Source organism: Dasypus novemcinctus, chromosome 18, assembly GCF_030445035.2.
Source record: "Dasypus novemcinctus isolate mDasNov1 chromosome 18, mDasNov1.1.hap2, whole genome shotgun sequence".
Classification (NCBI taxonomy): domain Eukaryota; kingdom Metazoa; phylum Chordata; class Mammalia; order Cingulata; family Dasypodidae; genus Dasypus; species Dasypus novemcinctus.
This window is the reverse complement of record NC_080690.1, coordinates 68426798-68447217: the sequence shown is the minus strand read 5'-3', so window position 1 is coordinate 68447217 and position 20420 is coordinate 68426798. Positions and strand designations below refer to the sequence as shown.

Sequence of the window (20420 nt, the reverse complement as noted above, 5' to 3'; positions counted from 1 at the left end):
AAAGTGGAGGGCTAAAGCAGATGCTGAGGGTCCCAGGGCCACTCCCAACTTCGTCTTCCTGGCAATCAGAGCTTGGCTCTGCTTTCACTCAGCAGTGTGTCTATCCAAGAGGATGAATCACGACCAGACTAGACCCTCGCCCCTTTCTTTTCCCAGGCACTTCTGAAGCTAAGCGTGGACTTGGGAAAGATGTTCACATCTGGGTGAAAAGCCAGAGCCCTGAAACGGGAAGCTTGTCTGCCCCTGCTCCTTCCTCCTGACAGGTGGGAAACATGATTTTGATGACTGGTGCTGCAGCAGCCATCTTGCATTCCCAAGGTGGGAGTAGCAAGAAAATCAGGGGGACCCAGAGGCCTGGAAATCTTGAGTGGCCAAACATCCCTGAAATGGCCTTCTAATTCTTTCAGGAGAGAATTAAAAACCTGGATTAAGTAAAGTTAAACATATTCTTGCCCTATGACCCCGAAATTCCACTCCAAGATATTTACTCAAGAGAAGTGAAAAGTATGTCCAAAAAGCACTCATATAAGGGCTTTCTCAGTAGCCATATTCACAAAAGCCCAAAACTGAAAACAGCCCAGATATCCAGCTGATAAACTAACAAACTGTTAGATCCCGAGGATGGACTACAGTACAGCATAAAGAAGAATGGGCTATTTACACGCACGACAAGGGGAGGAATCTCAAATGCGTCACGCCAACCAAAAGAAGCCAAACACAAAAGACTACCCACCGTGATTCCATTTAGCTGAAGTTCTAGAAAAGGTGAAACTAATCTATCATGGGGGAAAAAAATCCAGGGTATGGTCTCCCCTGGGGAAAAGCAGTGCCTGGGAAGGGTCACGAGGGAGCCTTCTTGGAGGATGCCACGTGCTGTATCTAGATCCGGGTGAGGGTCACACAGGGAATATTTGTCAAAAGTCATCAAGTATTTGATCAACGTGATGGAATTGGACTCAGAGGGGATCTCTTCTCACAAGACTTGCATGCTACTTTATTGGAATTGTAGTCGGTGCTGGGTTTAAGATATATGTAGGGGATTCGAATCTCTGGACTGATAATATGACACCCAGGCCCAGAGCCTCAACAGACTTCAGCTCCTACACTTTGATCTATTGGACTTACTCCACTCAGCTAACATGGAGTTGAAGGTCAACCACCACAACATGGAGCCTAGAGTGTCTACAACTGGAAGCGGGAGGAGTGCATCCAGTACCCATATGGAATCTAAGCCCTCACTTGACATAGATGTGCAATGGACACAACCAATCCAATGTCCACAGAGAAAATGTGGAATGGGTGTGGGAACGGTAGCCATGGGGGCTGCTGGGTGTGGGGAACGGGAGGAAGAGATGAGATGTGGAGGCGTTTTCGGGACGTGGAGTTGTCCTGGATAGTGCTTCACGGACAATTACGGGACATTGTAGATCCCCCCAGGGCCCACTGGATGGAACGTGAGAGAGTCTGGGCTATGATGTGGACCATTGGTGCAGTGATGCTCAGAGATGAACTTACCAGGTGCAATGGATGTGTCATGATGATGGGAGAGAGTGTTGCTGTGGGGGGAGTGGGGGGCGGGGGCGGTGGGGTTGAATGGGACCTCATATTTTTCATAATGTAATTTAAAAAAATAAATAAATAAATAATTTTTAAAAAAGTATTTGATCAAGTCACTTAGTATTTGTGCATTTTACTGTACGTGAATTATACCTCAGTAAAGCACTATTAGCATGTAAGAAAGTCTGTCTCTGTCAATATCTATCAAGATGATAGTGCATTTACCCGCTGCCCAGCAATCTCCTCATGGGAACATGTCCTCCAGGTTCACTGAGATATATCTGAAATGATACACCCGGCAGGTTTTACAGCAACGTCTGTAGAAGTGTGAGACTGGAAACAACCCAGTGGCCATCAGGAGGGAACTGGTTCAATAAACAAAGGTGCAGCCACGGGGGATTACTACCCGCTATGAAAAAGGACGAGCGGGCAGTCAGCACGTGAAAAGATGCTCCACGCCATTAGCCACCAGGGAAATGCCAAGCAGCGCCTCCAGGATGCTGCTCCACCCCCACCAGGCTGGCGAGGGTCAAAGAGACCACAGGGGCCAGCAGGGGCGCGAGGAGGCCGGACCCCTGCTGCACCGCTGGCGGGAAGGTGAGCTGGGCCGCTGCTGTGGACGCAGCCTGGCAGGCCCTCCAAAGGCCAAAGAGAGGGGCCACAGGACCCAGCAAGGCCACCCCAGGCGTGTCCTTGAGAGCTGAAAGCAAGTCCCCACAAGAGCTGGAACGTGGACGCGCACAGCAGTGTTACTTCTAAGAGCCAAGAGGTGGAGACAGTCCAATCGTCCAGCAAAGGATGAACGGATTTTCAAAATGTGGCCTCTCCACGCAAGGGAATATTACGGAGTCATAAAAAAGCATGAAGTTCTGATACATGTTACTACAGGGGTGGGCTTTGAAAATGTGTTTCAAGAAACCAGGCACAAAAGCCCCCAGAGATGATTTCATTGATATGAAATGTCCAAAACAGACAAATTTATAGAGACAGAAAGTGGATTAGTGGTGCCAGGGCCTGGGGGTGGGGGGGTGGGGGCAGGGCACGGAATGGGGAGTGCTGCTAAATGGGTTCCTTTAGCGGTGATGAAAGTGTTCTGAAGTTGAGTGTGGATGGTTCCACAATTCTATGAAGAGACTAAAAGCCACTGGATTTTAGGGATGTGAATTATCTCTCAATAAAGGTATCATTAAAAAATGAATGAGGGGAAGCGGCTGTGGCTCAGTCAGTTGGGCCCCCGTCCACCATATGGGAGGCCCTGGGTTCGTGTCCTGGGGCTTCCTGGTGAAGGGAAGCTGGCCCGCACCCGCAGAGAGCTGACAGCCCGTGCCTGTGGAGAGCTGGCGTAGCAAGATGATGCAACAAAGGAAGACAAGCAGACACTGAAGAACACTCAGTGAGCGGACACAGAGAGCAGACAGCAAGCAAGTCACAAAGGGGGGGCTAAAAAATTTTTTTTAATCTTAAAAAAAACAAACAAATGAGGATGTTCTGTGTGTGCTGATAGGCAGGGAGCACCAGGCCTGCGGGGCCTGACAGAACAAGATGCAGAACTAAGGGCTGAAACACGATCTCACACGCCTGGGCCAAGCACCACTGATAGTGCACTTTGGTGAACTACGCTTTGCTGATATGTATCAATAAAATTGATTTGTTTACAAAACCAGAAACCAGGATCTTACTGCTGGCTTAAAAAGAGGGTCAAACAGAAATAAGAATAAGTCCTCTAAATGCGATCCCATGTCTAAAGAAATTCTGGGAGGACGTGTAAGGCAGCAAGCACAGGTAACTGTGAGGAGGGGCTTGGCAGATGGGGACAGCGATGGGAGCCACGAGGCGGGGAAGCCTAGGGTCACAGCTGGGGATGGACAGACGCCATCCCAGCAAGGCCGTGAGACCGCCTGCAAGCCTCCAGAGGGGGAGGCTGCCCGAAAGACCCCACGAGACCTGCTGTGAGACCCCATTTGAAACTCTTTCCGGGGTCAAGGGTACCTTCAAGCAAAAGGCCTCATCATTGGAGCCATGAAAACTGACAGCTGGGGCAACCAATCAGAACAGCAAACAGCCAGGGCCCCGCCCCCAAATTAGGAAAGGGAAGGAGGGAAGACCTGGGGCCCCGCACAGGTCTCCCTCCGCAGCTGCCCACCCCCAGTCGAGTCTAGGGCTGTGTACTCTTCTTTTTAATAAACTACTCCCTTGCCTACCCTAGGGCATGTCCTGAAATCCTTTTATGCAACATAAGCCAAGAACCCAGAAGCCAGAACCCACAGCCTTCCGCCAGCAGAAACAGTGTATATTTCTGGTTTCTCAGTCAAGTGTTAACCATTCCAAAAAGCTCAAAACAGAAAAAAACCAAACAAACAAAAAACAACGGCCAGGGTTGGAGAAAGCATTCTTTAAGCCATCACTAGTCACGAAACTTACTTGCAGCCAAGGGCACGCACACTAAAAGGCCGCTCAGTGAGCAGAAGCAGGAGGGCTGGGATTAGAAGCCTCATTCCAAGATGCCCAGCGGCCTCATTGCTGAGGGGCGTAAAAGCTCGGGAACACTGAGGATTTGCTGGCACTGGACAACCTTCCTCCCCCCGCCCCCACTTCCATGGCAGAAACACTTTCCTTCTTGGATGCAGCTCGAATTACAGACCCGTTTCTCTCACAGGCCACTCGAGGCAGGTGCGGGGCAGCCAGAGGGCCTCCAGGAGTGGGCCACGGACCTCAGACCTCAGTGTGAGGGCAAGCGCCTCAAGAGGTCAGGTCTGACCCAGCCCAAAGGCTCCCTTCCAAGGGCAGAGCCCGGGCGAGCCAGGGGTTTGCAATCCCGTCAGAGGCACGAGTGGGGCCGTCAGGACCAGACAGCTCTGGAAGGCTCCGCGGCGCCTGTTTCTTAATCGAACTCCTTCTGTCCCTCAAGCTCTTGCAACCAGCCTCCTCATCAAATCTCTGTGCTCCTTGCCTGGATGCCTCAGGGACTTCCTCCCTGGGCTCCTGCTTCCTCTCCTACCCCTTCTACCTTGGTTTCCTCACTCAGCAGCCAAAGCAAGCTATTTTATTTAAGGCCTTTATTTAATGCCTTCTCGGGGGCCCTTCCCAGACTCCCTACTGCTCCACTAAGTAAAATGTTTAGAGCAGTGAGGAAAGCACACAGACCTCTGCCCTTGTGGAGCTCTCACTCCACCAGCAGGAGTCAGGCCATGAACAAAGAAACCCAACAGACTGGTGCAGGAGACCGCGGAGGAGGGAGGTGTGGGAAAGGGAAAGGGGAGGGCTGGCTGGGGGCCCGCCAGGGTGCATTTCAGCTGAAGAGGCCTCACTGTGAAGGTAGGTGAGATGTGAGCAGAGATGAGCAGGCGGTACCTGAGGGCAGGGCACTCCAGGCAGAAGAAATGGCATGTGCAAAGGCCCTGAGGCAGCAACAGGCTGCGGTGCTTGAGAAGGCAAGGCCAGAGGAGGCAAGGTCAGGCAGAAAGCCAGGTCCGGGTCACAGGGGCACGCAGGCCTCACTTGGACTTTGGCTCTTCCAATGAATGAGTCAGGAGTGTGGGCCGGCTCGGAGCAGAACAAGGAAGAGACCTGGCTTGGATGTCCACAGGCAGTCCCTGGCTGCTGAGTGGAGAACCGATCCAGGAGGCCGGGACGGAACGGGGCAGGGGGGAAGGGGGGGCCGTGGTGGCAGCAGAGAGGTGAGAAGGGGCTGGACCTTGGATGCGGTGGCAGAGCAGCGGGACCTGCAGGTGGACTGGCCAACGGGTGTAAGAGCAGAGCAGGGTGACGAGGGGTGGGGGGGTGGAGGGGCCAGGGGTGGACACGCCCTCCCGGTTAAGATCACTGGGGTGGCCCCAAAGCTACCACTTACCTATTACCTACCACTTACCTATTACCTACCACTTACCTATTACCGGAGGGGAAACCCACCCCCACCCTACCCCAGGGCAAAGCAGGGAAGGTTGGGGGGCCTAGACAGAGAGATTAGCATCTGAGATTAGCACCCGATCCCGATCCCAGGGGCCCTGCCTCTCCCAGCTGACACTCTGGGTCTCCTTGCAGACTCTCTCTTTACCCCCAGGCTAAAGGTAAACAATGGAAAAATATAGACTTGCTAAATTCACATGCTGACTTTGAATCCTTCGGTTATCTGGGGCTGATTTAGGCATATGGTGTGAGACGGGGACCCGACCTGACTTCACCTCCCACCACACAGGTGACTTTTCGGCCCCAAGCTCCATTTAGTAAGCCTCCCCTCCGTCCCCACTGATTCCAGCACCATCGCGAGTCGGTTGGCACGTGCCTGACGCTCTTCCTGGCCTCGCCTTCTATTCCTCTGGTAGAACGTCTATTTCTATTTATTTTCTAACCTAAGAGATAAAGCAAATTCAGCTGGACAGGTAATCGATCTAGGGACTGTTGCTGGGCAGAGGGTGTGGCGGGCAGGAGCCTAGGTCCCCCAGGGTCCCGCCCCCTGCCCCCCACAGGCCGCGAGAGGCAGGGAGCTCCTCTGTTTGGTGACACAATCCTGTTTTTTTTTGGAGAGTTTGTGTAAAGTTGATTTATGTGTTACACTATCAGCTTTTAACTCAACAAATCTTCTCAAAACAGATACGGGGCTTTAAAAAGTGCCCACAACGCAGCCAAAAGATTAAGGGGAATACTGATAACGGACAGATGCAAAAGGTCAAGTCGTACATGATTCTGTTTATATGAAATATCCAAAATAAGTAAATCCACAGAGACAGGAAGCAGATTAGTGGTTGCCAGGGGCTGGGAGGGGTGGGGTGGGAGGAATGGGGAGAGATGACTAAATCAGTACAGGGTTTAGCTTGATAAGGATATCTTGAAACCAGACAGAGGTGATGATCGTACAAGGTTGTCAGTGTAGTAAATTACACACTTTAAAGGGGATAAACAATGACAGTTAAGAGCCTGGACTGCGGCGCCAGTCTCCCTAGGCTCAAATGCTGACCCTGTGGCCAACTTGATGCATGACTCTGGGTGAATCACGTCACCTCCTTGGGCCTCGAATTCCTTCTCTAAATTCTCTGCTCACCTCATAGGGCTGTGAGGATTTAAACGAGAGGGAAGCAGACATGGCTCAGGCAACTGGGCTCCCACCTACCACACGGGAGGTCACCCACTGGTTTGGAGCCCGGTGCCTCCTAAAGAAGACAGTGAGCTGGTGCGATGGGCAGGCGTGGCAAACTGACACAACGAGAGACACCAGAAGAAAAAAAACATGAGCGACACAACAAACCAGGGAGCAGAGGTTCCCGGCACCTCCTAAAGAAGACAACGAGCTGACGCAAAAGACAGGAGTGGCAAGCTGATGCAACAAGATGACGCAACAAGAAATATGGGGAGGAAAAACAGAATGAGAGACACAATAAAGCAGGAAGTGAAGGTGGCTCAAGTGATTAGGCACCACCCTCCCACACTGGAGGTTCTGGGTTCAGTTCCCAGTGCCTCCTAAAGAAACAAGGGAGACAGACACAGCAAGTGAAAAACGACAAGGGGGTGGGGGGAAATAAATAAAATATTAAAAAAAAAACGAGGGGAGGCATGCACAGCCACACACATCAGGGTCATGCTTTCCAGTTTTCCCTGCAGGAGTGTACAATCAAATGTGCAACCCCCTTGGCCAGCGGGTCAAGGTGAAGGTCAGCTGTCAAGGTCAGCTATGAAGCAGCAGGTTGACAGTATGTACCTTGGGAGCGGAGTGATGGGCACGGTTTTGCTCCTCAGAACCAATCAACCCAGTGTAATCATGGAAAAACAGACAAATCCCAATTGTGGGACAGCCTACAAACTACCTGACCAGTCCTCCTAAAAACTGTCAAGGTCATCAAACACAAGGAGAGTCTGAGAAACTGTCAGGGCCCAGAGGAGCCCAAGGAGACAGGATGCCTAAACGCAACGTGGGATCCTGGAGGAGGAAGAAGCTACGGGCATGTGAACGACGCCCGGGGTTGGATGACAGTAACATACCATGTGGGTTTCATCCGTGGCAAAGGTACCATGGTGATGTCTGATGTTAACAAGGGGAAAACTGTGTGTGACGTACACCGCAACTCTCTGTACTATCTATGCTACTTTTCTATACAGCTGAGATTATTCCACAATAAAAAGTTTATTAGAACAAAAAAATCTCAACAGTTGTCAATGAACCTAATTCCATCTACTAAAACAAAAGTGTCAGAGGCGTGGCCAAGCCTGGCCCGACAGGGTCTGGCTGGTGGAGTGGACGTGTCTCAGGCCCCGCCCGCCCCACGGGACACTGAAGCAAGGCTGTGCGGCCCTGCCGGGTCCTGTCCCCTCTGTCCCTGATTCCACCCTGGCTCTCCTTAGTCTCACCCCCACAGGGCAGCACTTAAGCCAGTTCGTCTCCCTCCCCCCAGCTCCCAGCCGCACCAAGCCTTGGACTCCTCAGGATGACACTGCAGTCCTCGCTGTGGCCCCACAAGGCCCCAGAGCCTGCCCGGCCCTCTGCCCTCTTGCCTCCAGCCACAGGGCTGACATTCTTCTAACGTGACAGAAGGGCTGTCATTCTTGCGTTCGTGCCTGCCCCGGGGCCCTTGCACTTGCTGTCCGGCTCGCTGGTGTGCTTCTGCCCTTACCTCTTTCTCAAGTGTCACCAGGTCAGGGAGGTTCACCCTGAATGTATCCAGTAGCCTGCTCACGCTCACGCTCAGCACCCCGCCCTCACTGATCACTACCTGAGCCTACGAGTGATTTACTGCAGCTACTGCTCGCCTCCCGAGGGGGGAGCTCCCGGCTTGTCTGCTCCGTTCCTGTAGGGTAAACACCCGCTGAGTGACTGGGAGGGGACTGCGCCTGAGGCAAGCCTGACGGGGTTTTCAGGATGGCCGTGAGGAGCGTGGGGACAGACACACAGGCTGGCCCGTGACCCCTGGGGCTGGGCTCAACTTGGGGCGCTGCCCTTGGAGGAGAATGAGACCCAGGGATCCAAACGGCACTTGAGAGCTGGATGCGGGAGCGGAGGTGGACGGCCTCCGGGGGCGGGGCGCGGTCAGGGCGGCGTTCTGGGCTCAGAGAAGCCGGGTCTGTGGGGGAGGCATCAGCACGCACAGCAGGTCAGAGAAGGCGAAAGAGCCAGAGGGCTGACAAGGGCAGAGACGCCCCAGGGGAAAGGGCAGTTCAGAGGGAGGAGGAGATGGAAAAGGGACAGTCAGAAAACGGGGAGAGAGGAGGTGGGCACACCTCCCCTGCACAGCAGCAGTCCCGGCCTACCGTATGCCAGGGCACCCCCAGACCCCCAAACACGCAGGCGAGTGTGCAGAACGCGCCCCTGGAGCTGACACGCCTGGGAACCACAGTCTCTGCTGGCTACTCACACCTGGTCCCACCAGGATGCACAAGGGCTGGCGGGGTGGGCGCCTCCACGTCTAGGCCAGCGACGTGGATGGTGCGGCAGCGGGCACAGGAAGGGGACGACTCTCAGGGCCGCAGAGCAGTTCAAGAGCTCTGAGCAGCAGCCGGGGCTGCCTTTCTGGCTTTCAAGCCCCATCCAGGGAGAAGAGCTCCAGAGAAGATGGGCTGTGGGCTACGGAGCACTTCCACCTGGCACCGCACGGAGCCGAGGCTGCTCTAGTGATAGCCCTAGCCTTATGGACCACGGAGAGATAAGGAACAAGACACGCTGTGGAATGTCCACAGCCCTCCAGACCCAAACAACCCAGACCCCCATCAGTGGGAGGATGTGTGGATACGCCGCCATGGACTATCGCAGAGCAATGAAGGCCCAAACAAGGATACACACGACGCCACGGGAGAATCTCAGAAACATTACGCTGAGTGAAAGAGAACACGCTCTATGATCCCGTATGAAAAGTACCAACACAGGCTCAGGTGGGACTGGAGAGACGTGAGGGGTCTTTTGGGGGGATGGTCACGTTCTCTTTCTTTAATCTGGGAGTTGGTTCCATGGGTACATCCGGTCTGAAACGTCATCAAGTTTGACACTTATGCATACTTTTTGGTATGTCATAAATTAACAGTCCCCCCCTCCAAAAAAAAAGGGAAGAAAACAGTAAAAAAGAAATGGAGCCTTCATATAGGAGTGCTAAATGGTGCAGCGCCTCAAAGGGTTTACCACAGAGTCACCGTACAATCCAGCAATTCTGCTCCAAGGCATTTACCCAAAATAGATAAAAACATTTGCCAAAATAAAAATGCAGGCACGGATGACTGAAGCAGCATTACTCACAACAGCCAAAATGTGGAAACAATCCAAATGTCCATCAATGGATGAAAGGACAAAGAAAACTGGGTTTCGCCAAACAATGGAATATTATTCAGCCTTAAAGAGGAATGGTTCTGAGGCATCCAACGACATGGATGTGCCCCAAGGGCATTCTGCTGAGCGAAAGAAGCCAGGTACAAAAGGCCACATTTTACAGGGCCCCACTTATCAGAAATGTCCAGAACAGGCAAAGCCAGAGAGATGGAAAGCAGATTCTTGGCTGCCAGGGGCTAAGGGAGGGGGCAATGGGCAGTGGCAGCTTAACAGGCGTGGGGTTTCCTTTTGAGGTGATGGGTGCACATACAAATGTACTCAATGTCACTAATGGTAAATTTATGTTACTTGCATTTTATCACAACAAAAAATAATTTAAAAAGGTCAGAGCACATCCCTCTTCTGCTCAGAACCTTCTGGTGTCTCTCCCCTCAGTGTAAAATCAAAATCCTCTCCTTGGCCCACCAGGCTCCGCACGATCTGCCCGTTCCATCTCTGCCCCCCCCCACCCGCCCTCTGCCCTTTGTTCACTGGTTCCAGCCACATGACACATCCTCCTTGCTGTCCCAAACCCCACCCCCAGGCTGGGACATACCTCAGGACCTTAGCAGCAGTTGCTCTCTCTGCCCGGAAAGCTTTTGCTCTAGATACCCACACAGCCATTCCCTTGCCTCCTTCAAGTCTCTTCTTCAATATCACCTCCTCAGTGAAGCCTTCCCTGACTACCCTATTAAAAAGTACAGCCACCTCCCAGCACCTCAGTCCCTGATCTGTGCTTTATCTGTCTAAAACATGAACCAACATCTATACAGTAAATATTTTACAGACTTGTTAGTTGTCTCACTCTGAAGTAGACACTTGGGAAATAATTGCTAAGTATTGTGTAACTGCAAATGTACAGCTGTGCAGGGTGGGCACTGCACAACTCTAGGTGGTGCCTTGCCCATCTTAGAACACTGTAAATCTGCGTATCTATATTACCACACCTTTCTGGAAGCTGGCAGCAAAGGGTGGGTCATGAGATAGGGACAGCTGTTTATAGTTCCACATAAGTGCTATGTGAGAAACCAGACCGGCCCTGATTAAGATGGTGGGGTGAGATCCTTCAGGGTTCCATCCCCCCTACAGAAGCTTTGAACACCCAGCAAGAGCTGGCAGAAACATCTTTTCCAAAGCTTCTAGAAAACAGTTAAAGGACAGCAGGGTGTGCACCAAATAAATAAATAAATAAAAGCGGTAGAACTTCACGGTGCCCTGGCTGGCCCCTCCCCCACCCTTTGCAGCTCAGCGCAGAGCTGGCCTGCGCGTGTGGCGCGTGGCCGCGCACATGCTGGTACGGGTTCTGGAGGGGGCAGCGTGACCCTCCTGTACACACTGAGAGTAGCATATCTGGCCCAATCTACCTGGTGGTGGCCTGAGGGACTCGCTGTCCCAGAACCAGCCCTGCGTGTAGAAGGCCACACACAGCAGGAGGGCGGCCAAGTGGCTGCCTGGGGCAAGGGACTGCTGCCTGCAGGGCAGACAGCGCAGTGCCCGGGTGGTGAGGAAGGTGGTTCCCAGTGAAAGCGGGACACTCAGAACCATAAACGGGGGCATTCTTAGGGCTGTGTGTGTTCCCAAGACAAGACACAGGAATAGAAAGGGAGAGAGGTTCAGGGCAGCCCCTGTGCTTTGGCCTGGAGCGCGTCTACACTCTGGTACAGGTCAGCTCAGAGGACAGCACTCCCACAGGTCAATATGCAAAGACTAGGAAAGGTGCTCTCTTTTCTTCACTTTTTAAAAAAAAATTAGCTCCTGACATTCAAGGAAAGCTCTGTCATAACACTAGCTGGATACAAGCTTAAGGAACAGATGCTTTAAAGTCTAAATTCCAGCAAAAACATCAAAATGTCCAGCTTTTATCAAAACACACAAAGAAACAGGAGGCAATGGCCCCAACAAAGAGGAGTAAGGCATTAGAAACCATCAATGAGGAGGACCAGACTGGGGACATACTAGAAACTTTTAAAAAAATAGTCCTAAATACACTCGAAGAGCTAAAGGAAAACACAAAGAACTAAAGGAAACCAAGAAAACGATAGATGACACAGACTACTACTAGAGAGATGGAAATTATGAAAAGGAACCAAGCAGCGCTGAAGACCACAGTAACAGAAATGAAAAATTCCCTAGAGGGGATCAACAGCAGACTGGAGCTGGGAGAAGAAAGGTCAGTGAACTTGAAAAGGAGACATTTGAAATCATTCAGTCTGAGGAGAAAAAGAATGACGATTAGTGAACAGAGCCTGAAGAACCAGTAGAACACCAGAAATAAAGACAGAGGCAGAGAGAATATTCAAGGACACAATGGCTGAAAACTTCCCAAATTTAACAAAACACATGAATATACACATAGAAGAAGTTCAATGAGCTCCAAACAAGATAAACCCAAACAGATCCACACCGAGGCATATTATAATCAGACTGCTGGATGCCAAAGATAAAGAGAATGCTGAAAGCCACAAGAGAGAAGCAACATGTCACATACATGGGCACCCCAATAAGGTAAAGTGCTGATTTCTCATCGGAAACTCATGGAAGCAAGAAGGCAGTGGGAAGACATATTTAAAGTGCTGAAAGCAAAAAAAACTGCCAACCAAAAATTCTATATCTGGCAGAACTGTCTGTCTTTCAGAAATGAGGGAGGGATTAAGACACTCCCAGATAAACAAAAGTTGAGGGAGTTCATCACCACTAGACCAGCCCTACAAGAAGAACAAAAGGGAGGTCTGCAGGTTGAAAGGAAAGGCAACAGACAGTAGATCGAAGCCGCCTGAAGAAATAAAGATCTCCGGTGAGGGCAGCGACATGGGTAAATACAAACGCCAGTACTATGGTATTTTTTGGTTTCTAACTCCACTTTTTACTTTCTACAGGATCTAAAAGGCAAATGTATAAAATCGGAGGTTTCAGACTCATAACGTGTAAACATGTACACGTTTTGTGAAAGGAACTATAAAAAGGTGGGGGGATGGGAGGGCAGAGGAATGTAGTTTGTATATACTATTGAAGTTTAGTTGGTATCAAAGCTATGAAATTGATAAAATTTAGGACATTAAATTTAAGCCCCGTGGCAACATAAAAGAAAATATCAGAGACTATGTAAGATCATACAGACAGAAAGTAGAGTACTGGTTGCCGGAGGCAGGGGACAGGGGGAATGCGGAGCTAAGCAAAATGGGTATAGGGTTTCTGCCTGGGCAGATGAGAAAGTTTAGTAATGGAAGATGATGAGAGTACTACAATATGGTGAATTTGATTAATCCCATTGAATGAGAGGGGCTGAGATGGGAAAGTTTATGTTTTATATGTTCCTGCCATTAAAAAAAAAACAAAAAAGAAGGAGTAACTAAAGAGACATTGACAACCAAATGCAATACATGATCCTGGATGAGATGTAGCAAAGGAAGGACAAAAGGCTCAAAGGGACATTCCCGGGCCATATGAAAAATTTGGAATATAAAATGAAAGCTTTAAAACAACGTTAAATTTCTTGAACTTGGTAACTGCACTGAAAGTGGTTACATAAATGAATAAACTATTGCTTTCTAGGAGCATGAAGTACACAACATATACTCAAATATTCAGAAAACAGAGACACACATAAGTAGAGAAAAACAGAGAGAGAGATGAAAGGATTGACAGATTGATAGAAATATATGGAAAATGTGGCAAAATGTCACATTTTATGGACCTGGGTTTCTGGCAGGGTACGGTATGATGACGGGGTATGCTGGAGTTCTCCCCGTAGAGTTCACACTATTTTTGTAGGTGTGCTGTCAGTTTTAAGTATTTCAAAATAAAAAATTAAGAAAAACAAACAAAAATACTGTTATGGGTTTAAGGGCCCCGAGGAAATAAATAAGCAAACTGTGCTCTCTGATGCAACCAAAAAGTTGGCTACCAGCACATGGACGGCCTGGGTTAAAGTTCTGCCTGGATGCCAAACACCTTGTGACCTTGGCCAAGTTACTGTGCCTCTCTGCCTCAGTTTCCACTTCTGACAGTGACTGCACCAACTTCACAGGGTTGTGCTGAGGGGTAAATGAATCAATATATGTAAAGTTCACGACCGGGGTCCCCTAGGATGTGCTCAAGAAGTGTGTGCTATTATTAGCAGTACCTATTATTCCCAAATCCCCAGGCCCAGGCTTCCAAAAATCAGACACAGGGGAGGAAAGAAGTATTCCTGAACACATCCGCTTCAGCCTGCTGCCTGCTCGGAGGGCGAGGACTCCGACCCCCAGCCTCCCTGCCAGGCTCCCGGGGCTGGTGATTCCTCACGCGCAGTCCGGAGACGCAGGAACGGTGCCAGCAGGGACCCGGTGCCCGAGCCCTTCCCCGGGGACGGCGGGGGACGCCAGCATCCACACAACTCGCGGCGCAGACCTCCTACCGTGATGCGCCTCCCTGGCCGTTCTGCCCCAAGATTTTCCTCAATTTTCCTCTCCACTTCAGCTCTCAAAAATACCTCTCTCCTGTCAACTGCACAGGAATGAATGCCTTTAGGGTAAGGGGAAAAGCAAAACAACTGGGAGGAAATATGCCAAAACATTAATAGAATCGTCCTGCCCTGGGGTGATTGAATTACGAGTCATTTTTATGTTCTCTGCGGTTTTTTTAACTTTGCATGTTCCAATTTCTTTTGTTTCTTCTAATGAGCTTGTATTACTTTTATATGTTAGGAGCCTTTTTTTTTAACTTTATTATTGAAATCACATACAGAAAAACATATATTATAACGTCAGTGATTGTCACCAACTGAACACATGGGGATAAGAGGGCACCAGAACAGAATGAGAAAAAGAAAAGCTGGGCTGGCCAGCCAGGGTGCTCCTTTTAAAGGAAGAACACTCTCCTGGTTAGGAAAGCAGGCTCCGAAAACTCCAAACAAAGATGTGCAACCTGAATCTCGTGGAGAGACGTCAGACAAAACCAAATTGAGGAACATTCCACAAAAACTGGTCTGTAATCTTCAAAGGTGTTGCTATGAGGAAACAGAAAGGCTGAGGAAGGTTCCAGACTGAAGAAGATGAAAGAGACACGAGTACATGTGACCCTGAGCTGGATGCCGTACTGGGGGCAAAATAGCTATGAAGGATGTTATTGGAACAACGGACAAAACTGAATTACCAATGGCAGACTAGATAGAGAACTGTGCCTGGGGTTCCATGCTGCGGATTTGATGACCGTCCGGTGGTCACCTAAGAGGACATTCTGGTCCTTGAGAAATGTACACTGAAGCGTTAAGGGGTTAAGAAGGCGTGAGGTATGCTGCCCACTTGCTCATGATTTAGAAAAGGAATACTAGGTGTGTAAAGAGAGGAAAAAATGAAAAGCCAATATGGCAGAATATTAAAAGTTGATGAATCTGGATGAAACGTTCTCAATATTCTATATTTTCTATAAATATCCCTATTTTCTATAAAATGGAAATTATTTCAAAATATAAAGTTGGCATCATGCCAGCCCGAATTCGGGCAGGTCTCTGGGCCATTGGGTAAATGCTCTCAGCATCTTCCTTGCTTCCGGGGCTGTTTCAGGATTTAAAGAGTCTGTGCACCTGATCTGGCAAACACTCAATCCATGTTAACCGTCACCATCACCGAGAGGAAACCAAACCCATAAAAACTTACGCCTCGTGGAGGTGGCTCAGGTGGCTGGGCTCCCGTCTACCATAGGGGAGTCCAGGGTTCGATTCCCAGGGTCTCCTGGCGAAGGCAAGCTGGCCTGTGCCACCATGGAGAGTTGACAGCCCACACCGCCGCAGAGAGCTGACGGCAGATAGTGAGCACAAACAAGGGGAGGGGGAAGTAAATAAATGAAATAAAATAAATCTTAAAAAAATGTATGCCTTGTCTTCAGAGCTAACATATGGGTTTCTCAAGGCCAAAGAAGGCAGCTTCCCCTCACCCGTGAGTCCCGGGCCCTCGCCACTGCCTCCCTGATACTGCAGACCTTGGAGCCCCTCCAAGAGGGGCCCCAACCGTTCCTGGAAGCTGGGGATACCACGGTGGGGCCAGACAGCCCCCCAGCTGCCCACCACTCCTGGCACCTCCGACGGGGCACGGGCCAGGCCCCGGGGCGAGCCCCCGAGGCACACCCAAAGCCAGTGTTTGGAGGCGTTGGGTTTCAAAAGCGCAGTTTCTCTTTGGCAGGGCGGCAAAGTTTCGGCAGGGATGGTGGTGATGGTAGCACATTGTGACTGTAATTAACGGCAATGAATTATGCATTCGAATGTGGCTAAAGAGGGCCTTTTTAGGTTATATATATGCTACTGGAATAAAAATTTTAAAAATAAATCCATGGAACTGCATAACGCAAACAGTGAACCCTAAGTTAAACCACCAACTGTAGTCAGGAGTACACTTAAATATACTTCAGTTTCCCTTCAGATCATATAAATCTTTCGCCTTTTACTAAAGATTTCCATGGAGGGAAACAAATCTGAGTTTCAGTGGGGTATATGGGAACCTCTTCTATTTTTTAATGTAACATTTTGTGTGATCTATGTATTCTCAAAAAAATAGACAAAAACATTTTGCCAAAAACAAAAAAAAGGACACTTACAACAATGTGCTTTGCGTCAATTTTAACAAGCGTTCCGCACCAGTGCAAGCTGCTAGTAACGGTGGTAAACGGGAATCCCGGACTTAATGCGCGATCCTTCTGTAAGTCCACAACTTCCCTAATAAGGTTAATAGTAACAAAAGAAATCCCTCATGGGTCAGTCAGAGGCGGCGAGCCCGAGGCTGCTGATGTTCGGGGTTGCTTACAGAGAGTTATTTTGGGGGTGCATTTTTAGAAACTGGGAGAAATGTGGGTTGTTCTTTTTAAAAGAGTCCAGGTTTCTGGCTTTTCTTTAAAGAACAAAAAACATGGAATATCAAACCTAGGAGAACTGAGCAGCAGCAGCTCTTTTAAAGGGGAGGGGATCCTGGCCGCCCCAGCGCCCCCACTCCTGGAGCCTGAGGCTCACCTAGGCCCAGCCTGCTCCATTCCTGTCTGGGGCGCCCGGGGCCTGGGTTGGCACCCCAGCTTTCTGCTCAGCTGTGGCACCCTGGGCCTCGGTTTCCTCATCTGGAAAAGAGGCTGGTTGCACCTGAACCCTCAGAGCGTCTCTGTGAGAAAGAAAACGGACGCTCGTGGGGCGGCCGCGCAGGAGACGCTGTCGGTCTTGCCCCACTCCCACACGCGGAGCCGCGGGCCAGAGCTCTTAATCCCTCATCAGCTGGGAGTCCAGAGGCAGGGCCGTAGCCCAAAGGCCCTTCCACAGACAAGCGGACACGCGTCCAGGTGTGGAATAGCACTCAGCCATGAAAAGAATGTTCTATCTATGTAATAACACGGATGAGCCTTGAAAACATGAGCTGAGCAAGAAGCCAGCCAAAGGCCACCTACTGCGCCAGTCCATTCACAGGACGTGTCCAGAAGAGGCGGGTTCACAGACACGCAAAGCAGATGAGGAGCTGCCGGGGGCTGGGGGGGGGCGGCTACAGGGAACAGGGTTTCCCTGTGGAACGGGGGAAAGTTCTAAAGTTGACTGTGGTGATGGCTGTACAACTCTGTGAAGATCTGAAAAGCCACTGAATTGCATACTTTAGGTGGGTGAATTTTATGGTATGCGAATTATCTCAGTAAAGCTGGTACCAAAGAAGGAAAGGAGGAAAAAAGCATTAGAGCGAGAGGTGTGCATGTGGGGAGAAGACAGCGCTTCTGTACAAGAGATGGGCGGCATTAGGTGATGGCTGGGCGGGTGGGGGGTGGAGCTCAGTGGCTGAGCTCCTGCCTCGCACGTACGAGGTCGAGGTCTGGGGTTCAATCCCCGGTACTTCCTAAGGAAAAAAAAAAGACGGCCGGGTTGGAAGAGGTCCAGCAGGGGGTGCTGATGGAGCCTCCATCGCTGCCCAGCACTGGGGAAACCCACAGGACCTCCTAGAAGGCCCCACGTGGCACCTTCACACAAGATCCTCAGACCTCAGTCTCCCCCTAGAACTCTGCTCCGGGGCAGCACTCAACCACCCTGTGCCTCAGTTTCCCCTCCTGTACACTGGCAGTCATCACAGTCCTCCCCCGAGAGGATGCTGAGGGCAAAGGGAGCTCACCCAGCACCTGGGACTCACTCTCCAGGAGGATGCCATCGTTCCCCTTGATGCCAAGCCCGGGGGTGAGGCTGCTACCTGCCCTGCGATACAGGGGCACGTGGGGCTCAGAGAGGGCAAGGGGCTTGCCCTGAGGCCCACAGCAAGGAGGGGGCTGGGTGGGAGGGGAGGTCTCAGAGGTCCGTCCCCCGATACCCATCCACTGCGGACACCCCTGCCATTAGCCTCCTGCGCCTGCTCGTGTCATGACTTCGCTATTGGTTCCTGAGCCGGAAGTCCACAGCAGCTCGGCAGGCTGCGTTCCCCCTGGAAGGCCCGGGGCAGGCTCTGCTTCCTTGCCTGTTGCAGCTTCTGCGTTCCTGGACTCTGGCTCTTTCCTTCATCCTCAAAGCCAGCAGTGGAGCATCCCCCAGGCTCGCCTTCTCTGGGTTTGGAACCCCTGCCTGTCTCTCTAAGCACCTTCGTGTGCCAGGCTGAAAACGGCCCCCAGAGACAGCCACGTACTAATCCAGGGGCCCTGTCCACGTCACCTCACGCGGCAAAGCCTTTGTGCTTAAGTTAAGGATTCTGAGGGTGGGCGTTTTCTGGAGCTCTTGGGAGGGGCACTAGTTGCAATGACAAGTGTCCTTGTAAGAGACACGTGGAGGAAGATCTGGCGACACAGCGGGAGAGGAGCAGTGTGACCCCGGAGGCCACTCGCCGAGGCCTGCCAGCGGCCCCCGCGAGCCGGGAGAGGCGAGGACCGGGCTCCCCGGGGGGTTCCCGAGGGAGCGCAGCCCGGCCGGCACCCCGGCTTGGACCCAGCGGCAGGCATTGGGACGTCCGGGCTCCCGAACAGGGAGAGAATAAAAGCCCGTGGTTGTGCGCCACCGGGTCTGAGCTGGGTGATGTGCCTTAGCAGCCGCAGGAACTGAGCGACCGTGTGGCGAGCCAGGACCCCCTTCCCGCCGCCACGCCCAAGTCACGCCGCGAGGCCCTTCTGCCCCTCAAGGCAACGTGTTCCCAGGTTCTGAGGACGAGCTGGGGCTGGACGTCTAGGAGGGACCGTCATTCAGCCTAACGCCGCCCCCCAAGCGAAGGGGCTTGTGCTGGTCTCAGTCTTCGGAGACCCCAGGAAAGGACGGTCCTAAAGCTCACCCCCTGGGGCGCGGGGCCCTGGCCTGGCTCCGCTGGGGCCTGCGCCTGCTGCCTGCAGGCGGTGGGCCGCGGGGAGGGTCTCGCTGGAGTCCTTGAACCAGGGAGAAACAGGCAGAGACACGCGGAGAAAGAGCCGCCATCTCACCCGGCCGCGCGAGGACCCTGGGACCCGCTGCAGCCCGGAAAGACGGAGAAGCCCGAGGGGCTGGGGACCCGAAGCCGAGGCCACGAGGCCCAGAGGACGGGGAGACAGCCCCAGGCCTGCCCTCATGGCTGAGCTGGGGTGCAGCGCGCCCGAGGGGAAGGTGGGGACCCGCCCCCAAGTCGCCTCGCCACGGGCCGGAGCCCAGGGCCGCCAGCTGCCGACCTTCGGTGCGACTGCATCCCGAGGATGCCTTGATTTGGACATTTCCCCAGCCCCAGAACTGTGGGATTTTACCCTAATAAATTCCTGTTATAGAAGCCAACCCAATTCTGGTACACTGCGCTGGCGGCCTGCAGCAGACTAGACAGGGCCGCTCCTCCTCAGAGCTCCTCGGGGCTCCTGACGCTTGCTCCTCTCTCGCCCCAACGTCCTCTCCAACACCCCGACACCTCCGAGAGCCAGGACATGGTCGGTCTCGCCCACAAGGCGTGGCACAGGCCCGGGCCACACCATTCACTCGGCACAGGCGCTGACCGGCAAACCGGGCTCTGGTAGACAGAGCAGCCTCTGCCATGGAAAGACACAGCAGGAAAACAGCAGGCACGGTGGGCGGGGAAACCCCCGGTGTGTTGACAGACACACGCACACACATGTCAGTCAAAAGACAGGTGTCCAGAGTATAGACAGTCCTCGGACAGACAACTCGATGAGGAGACAGACAACCCAATTTCAAAAACGAGCAAAAGATTTGAACAGACACTTAACAAAAGAAGATATACAAATACACCAATGAGATGTTCAACGTCTTCAGTTGTCACGGAAATTCTGGTAAAAACCAGAATGAGCTACCGCTACATCCCCACTAGAATGTCTAAAATTAAAAGGACTGACAACAGCAAGTGATAGTGAGGATGTGGGGCAAGTACAACTCAGAGCTTGCCGGGGATAATGGGAAACGCTACAACCACTTTGAAGAAGTCTGGCAGTTTCTAATAAAGTTCAACACACAGTTATAATCTGACCCAGCCCTTCTACTCCCAGGTATTTACCCACAAGAAGTGATAGCACAAGTCCACTAAAAGATTTGTCCACAAATGTTCAGAGCAGCTTCGTTGGTAAGAGCCAAATACTAGAAACCACCTAAATGTCCACCACCAGGTGAATGGACCAACAAACCGCGGTATGTCCACACGTGGAC

General features: G+C 51.7%; 1 protein-coding gene and 1 non-coding gene across 2 annotated transcripts in view; one reads left to right on the top strand and one right to left on the bottom strand.

Moving 5' to 3' along the window:
* Positions 1 to 20420, bottom strand: part of BICRA (BRD4 interacting chromatin remodeling complex associated protein) — an 86182-nt gene that overhangs the window by 37361 nt on the left and 28401 nt on the right.
* On the top strand, positions 16214 to 16334 carry LOC111759980 (U5 spliceosomal RNA). Its single transcript, XR_002793800.1, has one exon. It is a non-coding gene; the product is annotated as a U5 spliceosomal RNA (small nuclear RNA).